Source organism: Ahaetulla prasina, chromosome 3 (genome assembly GCF_028640845.1).
Source record: "Ahaetulla prasina isolate Xishuangbanna chromosome 3, ASM2864084v1, whole genome shotgun sequence".
NCBI classification, from domain to species: domain Eukaryota; kingdom Metazoa; phylum Chordata; class Lepidosauria; order Squamata; family Colubridae; genus Ahaetulla; species Ahaetulla prasina.
In genome coordinates this window covers 184,007,938-184,020,342 of record NC_080541.1, presented here as the reverse complement: position 1 = coordinate 184,020,342, position 12,405 = coordinate 184,007,938, and positions in this window count along the sequence as shown.

Genomic DNA, 12,405 nt, shown 5'->3' with positions numbered 1-12,405 from the left:
AATAAGTCCTTTCTTAAGGTGTCAGATCAGACATTATTTAATGTTATATGACCTTTACAAATAAAAGCATTAAAAAGAAGGGAAAAAGCAACAATGAGCAAAAATGAAGAGCAAAGGTAGCAAGGCTTACAAAAAGATGAACTGAATTGAAAAGAAGCACACGCGCGTGCACACACACACACACACACTCCAAAGGGAAATTTATGCTTGCCAAAGGCCTGAGTGAAGAGGCAAGTCTCCAACACCTTTTGAGACACCAGCAGGGTGAGAGCCATCTGGATCTCCTCAGACAGATGGCATTGTTTAATTGATGGAACCTGGAGGTAAATTCATTGGGTAGAGACTATGGGAGATAGGCAGTCTCTCAAGTTACCAGATCTTATGCCTTTATAGGTAATTACCAACATTTTAAACTGTACCCAGAAGCAAACTGGCAATCACTGTAAGTTGCAAAGTTAAGGTGTCACATAGGCATCAAGGCATGCCCTTCTATGTCGCTGCAACCTGGACCAGCTATTTATTTTATTTATTTATTATTTATTTTATTTAATTTTTATACCGCCCTTCTCCCGAAGGACTCAGGGCGGTGTACAGGCAAAAGTAAGAACAACACAATATACAAATTAAAATACCATTTAAAAACTTATTAAATTAGCCTGAAATTAAAATTTTCCATACTAAAAACCCCATTTAAAATTAATAAAATTTCCCTTAAAACTAATTTAAGCCAGCCCCGCGCGGATAAAAAGATGTGTTTTTAGTTCGCGACGAAATGTCCGGAGGTCAGGTATTTGGCGTAAACCGGGGAAGCTCATTCCAGAGTGTGGGTGCCCCACAGAAGGCCCTTCCTGGGGCCGCCAGCCGGCATTGTTTGGCGGACGGCACCCTGAGAAGTCCCTCTCTATGGGAGCGCACGGGTCGGTGGGAGGCATGTGGTAGCAGCAGGCGGTCCCGTAAGTACCCAGGTCCTAAGCCATGGGCGCTTTAAAGGTCATAACCAACACCTTAAAGTGCACTCGGAAAGCCACAGGCAGCCAGTGCAGCCTGCGCAGGATCGGTGTTACATGGGAGCTACGTGTAGCTCCTCTATAACCAGCGCAGCTGCATTCTGGACTAACTGAAGCCTCCGGCGCACTTCAAGGGAGCCCCATGTGAGAGCATTACAGTAATCCAAGCGAGAGGTAGCAGGCGCATGAGTGACCGTGCATAAGGCATCCCGATCAAGGAAGGCGCAACTGCGAACCAGGCGAACCTGGTGGAAGGCCCCCTGGAGCGGCCGTCAAATGATCTTCAAGCGACAGCCGATCGTCAGGAGGACACCTAAGTTGCGCACCCTATCCTTTGGGGCCAATAACTCGCCACCAACAGCCAGCGCGGCTGCAGCTGACTGAATCGGGTGCCGGCATCCACAGCCACTCCGTCTTGGAGGATTAAGCTTGAGCCTGTTTCTCCCCATCCAGACCCGTCGGCCTCCAAACACGGGACAGCACTTCAACAACTTCATTGGGGTGGTCGGGGTGGAAAAGTACAACTGAGTGTCATCAGCGTACTGCTGGTATCTCACCCGAAACCACTGATGATCTCACCCAGCGGTTTCATGTAGATGTTGAACAGAAGGCGAGAGAATCGACCCTGAGGACCCCACAAGTGAGGCCCCTCGCGGTCGACCTCTGCCCCCCTGTCAACACCGTCTGCGACCGGTCAGAGAGATAGGAGGAGAACCACCGATATACGGTGCCTCCCACTCCCAATCCCCCCAACCGGCGCAGCAAGATACCATGGTCGATGGTATCGAACGCCGCTGAGAGGTCTAATAGGACCAGGGCAGAGGAATAACCCCTGTCCCGAGCCCTCCAGAGATCGACCACCAAAGCGACCAAAGCTGTCTCCGTGCTGTATCCGGGTCGGAAGCGGACTGGAGCAGGTCTAGATAGACGTCTTCATCCAGGTATTGAGGAAGCTGTCGCGCCACGGCACTCTCTACAACCTTCGCAACAAAGCGAAGGTTGGAACTGGGCGATAATTACCCAAAACAGCTGGGTCCAGGAAGGCTTCTTAAGGAGGGTCTCACCACCGCCTCTTTCAAGGCGGCAGGGAAAACCCCTCCCAACAAAGAAGCGTTGATAATCCTCTGGAGCCAGCCTCGTGTCACCTCCTGAGTGGCCAGTACCAGCCAGGAAGGGCACGGGTCCAGTAAACATGTCGTGCCGTGAAGCCTCCCCAACAACCTGGCCACGTCCTCGGGGGCCACAGGGTCAAACTGATCCCAAATGGACTCAACAAGGCGTGCCTCCTCTCCCTCGCTTGGATCATCCCAAATTCGATCCAGACCGTCCCTCAGCTGGCGATTTTATCGTATAGATAACCGCTAAACTCCTCGGCTCGTCCTGCAAGGGTCATCCGCACCTCCTGATGTAGGAAGGCGGGTGACCCAGGCAAGCGGCGGGCGGTTATCTGCCGGCGCAATGAGGGTGGGCGTAGGCGTCGCCTCGCTTCCCTCATTGCCACTAGGTAGGTCCTAGAATAGGACCTAACTAGTGTCGATCAGTTCGGGCGACTGGACCTCCAGGTGCTCTCCAGGCGTCTTCTCCGGCGTTTCATCTCCCTCAGCCCCTCGGAGAACCAAGGGGCGGTCGAGATCTCGCGGGTCAGAGGCCGCAAAGGCGCGACACGGTCCAAGGCCCCGGCCGCGGCCTGTTCCCAGGCCACGACCAGTTCCTCAGTCGTGCCGTGGGCCAGATCCTCAGGGAATGGCCCAAGCTCCGTCAGGAACCTCTCAGGGTCCATCAGGCGCCTGGGACGGAACCACCGTATAGGTTCCGTCTCCCTGCGGTGGTGAATGGCAGGGCTATAGCTTTCAGGTGATAGTAAAGGGTAGCTGGTAGAGCAGGAGTCCCCAACCCCCAGGCTGCAGCACACTACCGGTCTTGATCTCTTGGGAACTGGGGCGTGGAAGTGATGGGTGAGCACGCACATGCACGCAGCTCCATTTACACAAGCGGAGGGCACGTGGGTCCACTTCTTGCACAAATGGAGCTACACATATATGCTCACTCACTCCTACGGCCTGGTTCTGAAGGGTAGTGGGCTTAGGTTGGGGAACCCTTGATCTAGACCCATTCAAGTCTAGTTTCAGGCCAAGATTCAGTACTGAGATGCAACTATGTAGGTCTACTGAAAAAAAACACCTGAGTGGATTTGGTTTTTTAAAAAACCCTCCAAAATAAGAGATTATTGGATTATGTTTCTATGCCAGGTTGCTCAATTATTTCATTAGTGGAAATACTTTGGAAGTTGTCACTTGGATATGATCTTGTCTTAATCCCCACTCCCCATTCTATTTACTGGAATACTCTACCTATTCAGATTCTTTATTAAATCAGAAAAAGGTATTAAAATGTAAAGATACTTATGCTTATGTAAATGCAATTTGTCAGTGTAACTGTAGATAGAGGCAGGCTATGATTGTCCCACAATGATGCCATTTTCTCCAAGTGCTAATTCCAAAGCCCAAAGCAGGTAGGGATGAATAATGGCACGTGAGTCCCTGGAGGAACATCCTAATTTTGCTCAGATAATTCTTGATCTGCCTCTTTCAGCATTGGACTAGTTTGTTAATAAAAGGAATGCTGACTAAGATTGTAACTGTGAGAATGTACATCAAGTTTGCAATATTATCTTTAGTTTTTCCTACAAGATCAGGATTCAGCACCTTACAGCCATGTATAAACTGTGATTAGAAAAAGGGGCGATCATAAACATAAGTTGCAGAAACATTTCAGGAATTTAGCAATAGCATTTAAATTTACATACCGCTTCATAGTGCTTTGCAGCCCTCTCTAGGTGGTTTACAGAGTCAATATATTGACTCAACAACCTGAGTCCTCATTTTACAGACTTCAGAAGGATGCAAATCTAAATCAGCCTTGAATTGAATTGAATTCCAGACTGTGGATAGAGTTAGCTGCAATAATGCATTTTAACCATTGCGCCACCATGGCTTCGATCATCTTTCTTTTCAGTATGAGAATATCAGTTTACACAAAAATCCATATCTGATTTGTCCTACACTTACTCAAGATCAAGTAGATCTAAAGCTTGTTTATACCTCCAATGCCTGAGATAGTCAGTTGCATTTATGCAACTTTTTTTGATTTGTGTCTTCCCATAGAGAGGACAGGTGTGGAAGACATGGCACTCTAAATGCTGGGCAACTTCCATTAACCTTGGCCCTTGGACGTATTCACAGTTGGATTAGAGTGAAGGATCGTTGTAAAATTATTAGTCTATCTTAAATTGGGTCTCAATTTTAGACGTTTTCTTTCTTTTTTTAATGAGAAATACATAGTTGGAGAATTGTTTAGACTTCTCTTTGGAAGCAAAATAAAAATATACAAATCTCCTTATAATTATACTACTTTCAACATAAGGAGATATTGCAAAACTGATTCTACTTCTGTTTGTAAAACAGCAACATATAACCAAGAAGATCAATCATACAGCAGTTTGTGAATAATAGGAGACAATCATCTGACAAACAAGCTGCTGGAGAATGGAATAAACATCAAAACTAACTTAATCTTGTGGCTTTTCTTCTACTGAAGAAATTAATATTTTATTCATTTATATTCTGCCTTTATCATTTTTATAAATACCTGAAGGTGGCAAACTCACACATATTTCTTCTTCCTCCTTTCCCCTCCACAAAAACGCTGTAAAGTGTGTGAGAGTGACTGGTCCAAAGTTTGATGATGAAAAATGATTGATATTAGTAAGGTTTTTATGTGATCTATAGAGGCCATGGATGCACTGTATAATGTCTATGGAGATTCTCAATCATTCAGGTCAAGATTGTTCCAAAGGTGCTTTTTTGAAAGACAACTGCACTTTCTTCGTTTTTCCTTGAAGACGTTTTTTTTCTCATCCCAAAAACTTCTTTAACTTCCAAAGGTGGAAAAGCACCTTTGGGATGCACTGCATAGTTGGAAGTTATTTATCTGGCAATAATGCAACAGAAGAAAACACTTGTAGGGAATAATTGCCATTCTGGAAGATTAGTTCAGACATAATGGCCAAAGGAAATTCTAGTACTTTATTATGCTTGAGTTAACTTAGCAGGAAAACCTATGGATGTCTACCAAACTACTAGTCAACTTGCACTATATTTTCCAGGTTTTTTTTAATTCATAGGGACTGAGGCAACCAGAATACTTGTTTCTAAATTGCAGATGTTTCTAGAACACATGTGTATCCTTTGTCTGGTTTTCCTTTAAAAATAAGGACTTTAGAAAGCTTTGGTTGAATATCTAGTGGACTAAGAGTTATTACTGGTCTTGATAATGGAGTATAACTCTTTTTTTTTTTATTCAAAAAGTTTTACAAAATTTCCCCCCCCCCTTTCCCCCCCCTCCCTTCACAACCCCCCTCCCTCCCCCGACTTCCCGGAACGAACACAAGGTATAGTTAAAAATAAAACAAACATATGCTAAAAAAATTTCATCCCAACTTAATTATACCCCTACAATCATCAATTCCTAACTTCCCCCAAAAACAATCAAAAATAATACATCATAATCATTCAAAAACAGTCTGATAACTCTTAGTCTGATATCTACGTTGAATATAGTCAATCCATTTTTTCCATTCCTTTAAGTATCTTTCTTGCGTATTGTCTTTCAAAAAGGCTGATATCTTCGCCATCTCAGCCAAATTGGCAACTTCCAATATCCATTCTTCTATTGTAGGTACTTCTTTTTTCTTCCAGTATTGTCCTATTAGTAATCTTGCTGCTGTTATTAGATTTAAAATCAATTTAGTCTCAATTACTGTACAATCCGTAATAATTCCCAACAAAAAAAATTGCGGCAGGAACTTTATCTTCTTTTTCAAAACATTTTGTAAAATCCACCAAATTTTTATCCAAAAGGCCTTTATGTCCTTACAAGTCCACCAAATGTGAAAATATGTAGCGTCATCACAATTACATCTCCAACATTTTGCTTGCATATCTGGATACATACACGATAATTTTTTAGGATCTAGATGCCATCTATAAAACATTTTATAAAAAATTTCCCTCAAATTCTGTGCCTGTGTGAATTTAACATTTCTAACCCAAATTTCTTCCCAAGTTTCCAATAATATTGGCTCCTGAAAATTTTGTGCCCACTTTATCATACAGTCCTTTACCAAGTCCCTTTCAGAATCTATTTCAAGTAACACATTATACAATCTCTTTATATGCTCCTGAGACTGATTTCTAATTTGCTTTACCAAATTTCCCTCGTTCTGCTCTATACCAATTTTCTGATCTTCCTTCCATCTAGCACGTAGTTGCTCATATTGAAACCAAGTATAATTTTTCCCTTCCTCTTTTAATACGTGCAGAGATTTTAATTGCAAATTACCTCTTTCAGTATACAAAAGATCTTTATATGTAATCATTTCCTGATTCTGTTCTATATTTATATTCTCTATTGTATGTCTAGGACTTGCCCATATAGGAACCTTATAATTTAGTTTATAAGAGTATTTTTCCAAACACATGAAGAGCAGTTCTTAGCACATGATTTTTAAAGGCCTTATCCACTTTTTTGTCATAAATTAAATATGCATGCCATCCATATAGCAAGTCATAACCTTCTATATTCAAAATTCTTTCCTCCGTTAAATTAAACCAATCACTTATTGCAGAGAGAGCAGCTGCTTCATAGTATAATTTAAAATTGGGCATTTTTAAACCTCCCCTTTCCTGAGAATCTTGAATTATTTTCATTTTAACCCTAGCATTTTTACCTTCCCATATAAATTTGTTAATTCCTTTCTGCCATTCCTCAAGATTCTTATCTTTCTTAATAAGTATAACTCTTGAAATTGCTTCCCTGTAAGAAAATAATGCCATCTCTTGAAATGTATGTGCATGCATAAATGTAATTATAGAATATTTGCTAATAATGATTTAGACTTAGGTGAATCAAATGATGAGCCATAGTGACACAGTGGTTAGAATGCAGTATTGCAGGCTAATTCTGCCAACTGCCAACAGTTAAGATTCTGACCGGCTCAAGGTTGACTCAGCCTTCCATCCTTTTGAGATCGGTAAAATGAGAACCAGAATTTGGGGGCAATATGCTGACTTGGTAAATTGCTTAGAGAGGGCTGTAAAGCTCTGTGAAGCGATATATAAGTCTAAGTACTATTGCTCTAAACTGAGACATGCACCAAATCATTGATTTGCCTCAAATTTTTTCAGATGTTTTCAAATAACAATAGCAACCATAAATATAAGCTCTTTCCTCCTTCCCCCTCAAAATAAAACTGAGTTAGCATACATTTTGCCTGCTTTCTCAGAGTAGAATAACAAGAAGCAGTTGAAGTTTCCTGTAATTTTTAATAACTACATAAAATTGGGAATTTGGGCAAACATTTTCCCATATATTAAATGTGGAATATCCATCTATATATGTAAAAATTCCCACTTCTACACAGTGGAACAAGTATAGGAGCATAATTCTCTGTTGTATCTTGACAATGACATAATGAAGGTTGATCCTTTCCCAAAAAAGTAACAAGGCAAGACACACTATGCATGAATAAAATAATCCTTTTATTGTTGTATTTTTTTAAGTATAGTTTTTGCTCTTTATGGAAGAAGAGGCAGACTGGCATGACACAGAATGTTACTCTCCATCTCCTAATACAATATTCTCAATCTCAACAACTTTTAAGATGTGTGGATTTCAACTCCCCAGCATTTTGGCTGCAAAATTTGGGGAGTTGAAATGCATATACCTTAAAGTTGCTGAAATTGAGAAACACTGTCCTAATATGTAGCTTTGTTGACAGTAACACGTACTTCTAACTTGAAGTGCTCCTCTCTAAATCTAGTAGGCTTTAATTAACCAAAACCCACAATCTCTTCATGGGCCTGGCATTTATCTCATAGACCTGGAGTCACATAGTGAATACATACCACAGATTCCTGTAAACATTTTCATTATGGTAGCCATTATGCATAATACAAGACACTTGTTTTATGAGGGGGTAAAACAAACTTTTCTGGGAGATAATTTTGATTTTTTTTTTCATATAACCTCTGACTTGCAAGAACATTAAGACCATGGCCAGTGACATGTTGAGGTCACTGAAATGGATGGGACAAATAAATGTAGGCTTGGGTAGAGTTGAGAAATTCTGTGGGGAAATGGAAACAAAACTTAGTGCAGCCATTTTGTCCTTTATTGGGACAAAAAAGGGGAATCACATCACCAAAAGTTCACTGTTTAAGCCACAAATGTTAAGTGATGGAAACTGTGTTTCTATTAGGAAATTGCATAATGGTATGGGGGCTGGGGGCAAAAGCTACATATGCTCTAAGGGTTAGGATCTTCACCCCAACATAACAACAACCCTGCAAAGGACCTGGATTGACTTGTTACAAGTTTACTAGAAGCTCTCAATCAATCATTGAGCAAGCAGCATATCATATAAGTGTCTTCAGAAGCCTGCCTCCATGTACCCACACCCACATAATGCACAGACATACATGCTTGTAGTCTTGTACCTTCCCATCTACCTACCATGGACAGTCTGAAAATTAAGAAAAGTACCATTCCAGGAGCAGCATAAGAATATCAGCACTCTCCAGTTTATTTTCTGGCCAAGGTAGATTTTCTTGGGGTATCTTTGATACTTTGGTGGTACAATGGCATTGGCAGTAGAGAGGGTTTCTTTCACTGGGATATTTTTTCCTTCATGTTGCAAGGCTTATGGTAAATTCTGCTTCCTCTCATTTTAATTCTTTTCAACCTGCATCTATTCTCTTTTTTATTCTACCGAGCATCTAATCCCCAATCCAGTGCATCTGTATACAATAACAGAATTTGAAAAGTGATGCCTAATACCATGCTGGAGTCCACTGAAAATACCCTGAGGAAAACAACCATTAAATTGGTCACAATGTGAACCATGTAAACCAACTGTTCGACACATCTGAGTATCAAGTCTGGACTGGATTTTCAAATTTCAAGATTGAGCAAAAATAATTATAAGAAGGAAATTCCACATTACTTGGATACAGTCTAGATCCGTAATGGCAAACCTATGGCACGTGTGCCCAAAGTCGCATTTGGTGCCATATTGCCTGGCATGTGCGGTGTTGCCTGTTCCTCTTCCGGGTTTCTGGTGAGCATGCGCATGCAACGATCAGCTAGCTTTCGTGCATGCGGCAGTGCCAGAAACTGGAAGAGCTGGTCCATCTTCCATTTTCCTGCGTGATCATGCGTGCTGGCCAGCTGATCGTTGCACGTACATATGTGGCAGAAACCTGGAAGACTAGCTGGCTGGAGTGTATGTGCGCGCTGGAAACCAGAAGTTCCTTTTCGGGGGCGCGCATGCACCCTGGGCAGCTCCTCTTTCAGGTTTTAACCCAGGCGAGTGCATGTGTGCTTCGCCACCACTGGTCTAGATAGTAGGTTTATCCTCATGTTCCCATTCCCCCAACTGATTCCAGTGGCCTGATCATACCAAATGATAAAGCTCAGCTTGTAAACGTACAGCTACATCAGGAGATGGTAAGAAGACAAAGTCAAACAAGAATCAAAATTCATACATCTACATAGATCAGTCATTTTTGTATTCACAATAATTATATATACATATATGTATGCATATATATATATCTATATACACACACATGCACATTTACACAGATACTTCTTTACTGTGTGTATGCATACGTACATATATGTATATATATCTATATAACTCTTCTTTCAAATTACACTATCAATGTACGCAAAGCAGGTGTACTGCTGAAAGAACAGCATTCATCAAAAATATCTTAATCTAACAAAATAAAACAAAACAGTTGGAGGTCATTAATATCTTGTTTACATTATCCATTATGCCATATTCAGGAGCAACAGTGGTCATTGGGTCCAGTAATTCAGAAAATAAACCAACTTCAGAGGAAGCAGGACAATAGATGTTTATAAAGAAGCAGAGGCTGACGAATAGTATCCAAGGAAAGGCCTAGGGATGGGATACATGAAAAAGGGAACATAAACTAAATACTGTAACATACATTAATCATAGTCTTGTGTATTCTAACAAGGATGAATCTAATCTAAAAGTAGTATAGCCTGTAACCATATCCTCATTAAAATGATTTCCTGGAAAATAGAAATATGGAATGAAGATGTAGATAAGTGAAAGGAAAGTTTAATGTAATAAAACATTAAATGCAATTAATGTAATAAAAAAAATATATAAATTTCATTAACCAATGATTGGATAAACCCATCCAGTGCAGGACACAGGTGATATGTACCATTTATATAAGGGGCTGGAGAAAAAGAATGTCTATTTCTCCAATCATTTAAATAAAAAACACTAAAATCTGACAAGATTATATGAATAAATGCAGTTCAGAATAAATAGTGTTTAAGGAAAGCTTTCACATATGATTTTTTAGGATACATAAATATTTTCAAAGCTTACTTCATCAAAGTCAAGATTTGGAATCTTATTAGACCTAACCAGGAGATCAAATGGTCAAAGCTGTTGTAAATTTTAACTTAATATTAGAAGAGCCACCTAGGTTTTAAATAACTGTTTCTTAATCCACATATAGCACCACCCAAAAACTCTTTTGTTTCTCTTTGGATGAAATGATTTTTAATAGAATTGATATTCTGTTACTTTTATACCCAAAATAATCACTGTGAACAAAAGGATTTAATTCACGGCAAAACCCTTTTTATATGTATTTTCTTTGAACAGAAATTTTCCCATTCTTCGATTGATACTGCTAACAGTAGATGCAACTTCAGTAAGTTTTGGTTCCCCATTTTGTGGGAACTTAGGCTAGCATTCATTATGTAATGTTGTCCTTAAGAAGAAGAATTTATCATCATGTTATAGAATATGATGAAATTAATGACTTCAGATTAGAGTTATCTACAATATTCCTAATTGCCTTAGTCCATAACTTCCCTTAGTAGCTGACTTAGAATTGAGAATATTATTTTTTTAGCGAGGCATTGGTCATTCTGCAAGTCCATTTACAAATATTATTGCAGTAGTGTTAGAATTCCTCATCACAATGTTTTGCCAATTGTATGTTGCTCAACAGAAGGATGAAGTTTGCTTTCTGTTCTATGCAAATTTTATTTACTCTTTACTGTACACTTAATAGATTGTCCTGTGATTGAAATTTAAGGTATTGGAAAGGAAGTCTCAGTCTCAGTCTCAGTCTCTCTCTCTCTTTCTCTTCATATAAGGAATAATTTTGAACTTGGAGAAATTTAAGCACTTCCACCTTTATCACAGATTGCTCAGGGCTAAGTTTTTGCATTTAATTATATAATCGATAGCTATCCACTAATTCTACAATCTAAAATGTAAGCATGAATTCCAGACCTTGGAATAGGATAATTTAGCATGTATCTGCTATTCTCAAGCAGATTTCCTGAATTACTGAGTAATGCTACGTAATATTGTAAATTATATTTTTTAAAAATAGGGCATTGTTCAAGACCTCATTGGAAAATTCTTCCAAGTGAGCTTGCCAATATTGCTGAGAATAGGATGTAGAACCTCATTTTAAAAACATTTTGTACTGAATTCTACACTTTTCTGCTATTTCTTAGTTTTGGGATAGCATTCCTTGTTCTGGAACTTTGTTCAAAAGTTATGTACCGTTTTAGCTTATAGCATATGTGCACCGAAATCTAACTGGCTTCTTCTTCCCATTTCTTGGAGGCGCCTTTGTCTGATACTAATACTGCTATTACTAGCCGATGCCAGCTTGTGAATATCATCAATGCTTTCATACCTCATTATCAGCTATACTCTTCTTCTATCATGCCTTATATAAGACAGGAGTTCTCCTGCTCCAGAGGATGTAAGATACGCATTCTCCCTTCTCAGTTTAGGGCACTCAGCACTCCTTCTTTCTCCAATTTACTATATCATCTGCTTAGCCAATTTCAGTTGCACTGATTCTCACTACGTTACAACCTGGCTTGTAGATAATTAGGGATTTCCCCCCCCTGCTCCCAGTTTATCTTCTTACTCTGCTCTTTACCTGTGAGGTTGCTTATCTCAGGTTCCTTCCTTCCTGCCTTTATTTCACACAATTCTTCTTTTGATTCTTGACTAAAGGAAGTGGCTGCTTCTCTAGACTTATTCACCCCATTCTCCAGGATTAAACAAATCACTTCTGTCTATCAGGGTTATGGGCCCAGAGCAGTGAGCAAAAAATATAATGAAAGATATAGAAGTGTGAGTCATTGTGAGCACCCGTAACAAAGACTAGAAAGAAAAGCAGATGACTTCCAGAGTAAGAACAGGAATGTTTCAAGCTATGAAAAAGCCTGATGAAAATACTTCTCTAGTAGCAAG